The sequence below is a fragment of the Macaca fascicularis genome, chromosome 11 (genome assembly GCF_037993035.2).
Source record: "Macaca fascicularis isolate 582-1 chromosome 11, T2T-MFA8v1.1".
NCBI lineage: Eukaryota > Metazoa > Chordata > Mammalia > Primates > Cercopithecidae > Macaca > Macaca fascicularis.
In genome coordinates this window covers 53177547-53182972 of record NC_088385.1, presented here as the reverse complement: position 1 = coordinate 53182972, position 5426 = coordinate 53177547, and the positions used below count along the sequence as shown (strand labels likewise).

General features: G+C 37.8%; 1 long non-coding RNA gene across 1 annotated transcript in view; it reads left to right on the top strand.

The window, feature by feature from the left end:
- LOC102119077 (uncharacterized) overlaps positions 1-5426 on the top strand; it is an 84810-nt gene that overhangs the window by 27176 nt on the left and 52208 nt on the right. The gene's annotated exons all lie outside the window — the stretch shown is intronic.

Here is a 5426-nt window from a genome sequence, read left to right as displayed (position 1 = left end):
TTCCTGGCTTGTGGGCAGCTGCCTTTATAATGTGTGCTCACATGACCTTTGTGTAAGAGAAAGTGAGAGAGAGCTCAGGCACTCACTCATATCTGGGCCCCACCTTTACAACCTCATTTAACCTTAATCATTACTTTATAGGCTCTATCTCCAAATTCAGTTTCATTGTGGGTTAGGGGTTCAACATATGAATTTTGGAGAGACACAATTCAGCCCATAGCAGACAATGCAGACAATGAGAATACTCTAAAGCTAGTCCCAGAAACAAAAGTAACCTGAGGAGATTTTATTTAATCCAATATTAATTTGCTCTTACCTTCCACTCTTTCTTTCACCTGTAGGGTCTTTCTCATGAAAGTGGGAGGAGGGTATGCAGTATTCTCTTCGCAAAATGTGGTCGCATTTTAGAAATAGAATTACTTGCAAATGCAGAGAAAAGCAATGGAAATGTACTCCCCAAACTATAAACAATAAAGAGTTCCCAGGTGGAATTGGTAGAAAGATAGGGGAGATGGAGGGTTGGTACTATGGTGTTTTCTATTCTACATACTTTATATTATCCATTTTTATATCATGAGAATGGACATGTATTACTTTGCAATTGAAAAGAAAAATAAACTGTAAATGGAAAAAATAAATTGAACCAAAATGCTGACATTTAAGGAAATGTGTTGTGAATATCAAGCCTAAGGAATAAAAAAGTTGACTTTTAGCATACTCTTTAGGCAACTCTGAATCACACTCCTGAATTCTCCTACTTGTTTTTTCTATGATTTTAAGCTGGAAATAGATTCCTTAAGAACTTTAATAAATTATTAATTGTTAATAAACAAAAAGTTGAAAATCTTTAGAAATAAGCTTGCCTTTTTAAATTACATCTCTCATTTCTTTGTGTATTATTTTAAAGATCTAATCTAAACTTCTATTTTTTTAAAGACTTGGCAAAGCATAAGATTATTGTCAAATTATTTAAGAATATCTATTTAAAATAATATTTTATGTGTTGTGGCTATTTTACATTATTCTAAGTCATATAGTCACACATGACATGAAAATGACTAATGAAGAGGGGTAGGTTGGGAAACAACTCATCTGGCTCATCTGTGGAACTCTGATCAGGTGATCCCTCTGTCACCAAGGGTAACTCATTTTTTCCTGACTAGAGAGCAGTCGGTTTCCCTATATGTAACATAGGGACTGTGAGAATTTAGGAAAATTTGTCCTTAGTAGAGTACGTCCTTGAAAAACTTTGACTGCTCAAGAGAGTCCTATACATAGTAGGCATTCAATAAATATATAGTAAAGAAATAAAAATGGTAAAATTACTAGCCACACTTATAGACAAATGACATATTTAACAATTAACCTTCTAAAAATTGTAACAGCTAAAAAGATACTCTTTCTAAGAACTAGGTTTACTCTGAATTGTACATTTTTTGCTAGATTCAAGAAGGATTGGGAGGATGGAAATCAACTCTTAGACCATAAGAGCAGGCAGAAAAGAATCAGGAACATCTTCATAAGCACCAAATCCAGTAAATGCTTTTTAATTGAATCAAACAGTTTGGAGTTGTTCAAATAATTTCACTTCTCTTAATGTTCCACTAGTAAACACTGAACAAAGTGCAGCCACTGCTCCTCAGGATGAAATAGATTTCTCCTACCCTTTGAACTCAGCCAACTTTCTCCCAGTATATTTTTAGTCTGCACAGGAAATACTAAAGACTAAGGAAGTTGGAATGTGACTGACCTTTTACCTGTAATGATACCAGCAATGCCAACATTCGCCACCAGTGATGTGGGGACAGAGCTGACAGGAACGCTTTGCTACGGAACTGAACGGCTTCTTTTCACTTGAGTTGATATCTATTCCTGTAGTTTTGCAATGCCCTATAATTACTTTAGACATCACTGATTTTAAAACAGGGTATGCCACACTTTATAATCTACTCCACTTAAAAGAAACCATAAGAGGCCAGGCACAGTGGTTCATGCCTATAATTCCAGCACTTTGGGAGGCCAAGGCGGGCTGATCACAAGGTCAAAAGATCAAGACCATCCTGGCCAACATGGTGAAACCCTGTCTCTACTAAAAATACAAAAATTAGCTGAGCATAGTGGCACACGCCTGTAGTCCCAGCTACTCAGGAGGCCAAGGCAGGAGAATTGCTTGAACCCGGGAGGTGGAGGTTGCAGTGAGCCGAGATCACACCACTGCACTCCAGCCTGGTGACAGAACAAGACTCCACCTCAAAAAAAAAAGGAACCATAAGAATACTATCATAATGGTGTTATCCTTGAATGAAGATCCAAACAGATTAGTGAAATAAGGCTCTAGCAAGATTATCTGCAGCATATGCAGCCAGACCGTTCTCTATACTTTAACATGGGGCCTCCCTGTGCAAGGTATCTTGTGAGGGTAGCCTGAATAAAATGTCTAAATCATTAAAATGTCTGGTCATTTAACATGAAGCAATTTATCAACATTTTGGTCACTAACACTTAACAGTGCAGCATAATTATGCTTTGAAAGCCTTTCACACTCAGCCATTAAATAACTTTGAACCTAGTTCATAGAAAACTTTATAAAATATTTCCTTCCTTCATAGTTGTAAACCAACAAAAGATGACGACATCATCTTCCTTTACTCTCATTTAATTGTATGAGTCAGAATCAGGCTTTTAACTCATACCAGGTAACAAGTATCCAAAGGCACCTACAGACGTTGTGTACATATTAATTGAGAAACAGAAATTTTTCTATTACTCCAAAGTTTCCTTGACAGGATTCAGAGGTAGCAATCACCCAGTTCTGCTGAGAACACCTCCCAAACTGCTCGTCTCCCCTCCCAGAGCCACTGCTCTTGTGGTCTAAGCTACTACCATTGCTTGCCTAAATTACTGCAACTGCCCACTAACCATCCCTCCCCTAATGTATTCTCCATTTCACCAGAGACAGCTTCCCGAAAGGCAAATCTGATAATGCCTCTCCCCAACTTAATACCCTTCCATAGATTTCCATTGTTCCAAAACAGAAGGCTGATTCTTGAAGACGGTAAAAATGATTGCACCCCTGCTGCTTTCTCTGGTCTTACTCCTCTATTGTTAAACCAGGGAGGGTTCTCACTTCCTTTAGCATTCACAAAAAAAAAAAAAAAAAATTACCTTCAAGTGGTAGCTTTTGTAATAATAGAGATGTTGCTACTTTTATATTATAATACAGAAAGAGGGATTCTTATCAAACTTATCAGTCCCTAGCCAGCCAATCATTTTTGTGAAAGAGACAAGCATGTGGCAAATAGGCATAATATTTTAAGTAACTAAATGATATTATAATATAGTATCTAATGTAGTATCTGTATTTTTGAATTTTTAATATGTACCAAACATACATATGTACTTCCCATTTATTAAATCTCATCTAATTCTCCCAGTAGCCCTTTGAGGTGGGTAACATACCATCTCCATTTAACTATGAGATAACTGAGGGCTGGAACTATGGATTTGTTCACTCAATTTCCATTCATTCTCACTGGAGAGGTTGCAAAGACAAAAACAACATTTTCAAGATCTCCCTGCAGCTAGAGTCCTGGAAGGAAATTGGGTCCCAAAAGGTGGATACACACAAGTGTGGCATGAAGATAGAGAAGGCAGACACCACCTTCCTATCCCTTCTTGGCTATTTCTGCTGACAACCAGGGTAAGGCCTATCCCTTCTTGGCTACTTCTGCTGACAACCAGGGTAAGGCTCCTAGCACCACATTCCAGGACCTAGTGTTCGGAAGCCATGGCAGCGATAGTAGCAGCATTAGGTTCTTGACCCTGACATAGCTCCATTGCTGGTCTCAGAGTTGGTAGCTCCCCTGGTCAGTCAGTTTTGTAAAATATCTTTCCATTTCAAATACTTAAAGTTGTTTCTCTTTTCTTATATTGAACCTGACAGTGTGCAGAAGCCTATATGTTCATTAGACCACAGTTAAGCTGCTGAAACAAAGACACTCAAAAAATAGAGTGGCTTAAATAAGAGAAATTTATGCTTCTTTATGTAACAATACAGAAGTGGGTGGTATCACAGAAGTGGAGTGGCTCTATTGTTGTCAATATGCAACATCTCTCTTTGGCCCAAGGCATCTCCAGTTGTTTGCTATTTCTCAGCCAGTTGCAGAAAGGGAAGTGGAATAAATACTCAATGATGTTCAAACACTTAAAAAACTCCCATTCGTGTACTACGGGCTGTAACTGAGTCACATAGCAATCCCTAAACACAAAGAAGGCTAAGAGAATATAGTCACTAGGTAGGCAACCGTGTGCCCTAAAACTAGGGTGGTTTGGGGTGCATTTTGCTAAAGAAAGGAAGAGTGGTTAGTTACTAGGGTAAATTATCAGTTTCTGCCATGTCTACCCCTCCTCCCAATATCTATGCACACACTTCTTTTTGCAAATAGACACCACAGTCACCCCTATTTTTTACTAGGATTCTAATCTATTAGATTCTATGTGAAAGTCAGAATAGCCAAAGTTTGTCCCTGGTCACAGTTTTTAAGCCAAGTCTTCTCTTTTATCTCCTGGTCTCTGTGCTCAGCTTGTCTCTCTTTCCTTTCATTTAACGTTGGCTAACTTTAGTGGCAACCATGTGAAACTGGAAGGCAGCATCTTCAATGCAATCTTTGCTCTGGACTGGCTTCAATTGTCCAGCCAACTGAAGGCACTTAACAGTTGGAAATTGAATATTTAACAGAAGGCACGTGAAAAAGGCCTCCATCATCAAACTTATCTACTGCTGTTTGGGATACAAACAGATTTTCCAACTCTGCATGACTGAATCTTTCAAGCACATTAGATTACAAGCCATAAGTAATAAGAACCTCCCTTATCAGAGCTATATTCTCTTCTGTCTTTTCTTGCTGGCTAATAATTCCATAACTTCCATTTCTTCTTATAATACATTGTTAAAAGTAGTGAGGACTAGCCAATACATATCTATATGCAAAGTTTTTCCCATTGAGCTAAAGGTCAGTAGGTGCATAGCTGTATTTCAAGTTATGACAGGTAACTGTTTTAGCAAATTACATATCACAGAATAACAAGTGTTACCAATGTTTCTAGATCAAATTTCGTGCCCATGTCACCCTCTGCCTGTTGCTATTCAATGACACAAAATTTAGCTTTTTGTTATGGTAACACCCCACTTCTGGTTCAAATTTTATATTAATTAGGGTATATGCTAAGGTATTCTTTAAAAAAAAGACCCCATCCAAAGTATAGTGTCTTCATAACATAGAAATTTGTTTCTCTCTTACTTAACAATCCACAGGTGAGCAGAGATTCTACTACAGATATGGGACTCACTTACGGACTCTCTTCAGCTGTTCTATTGTTATCATTTCCCAGTCAGCACAAATTGTTTTTTAAAAGTGAAATCCACA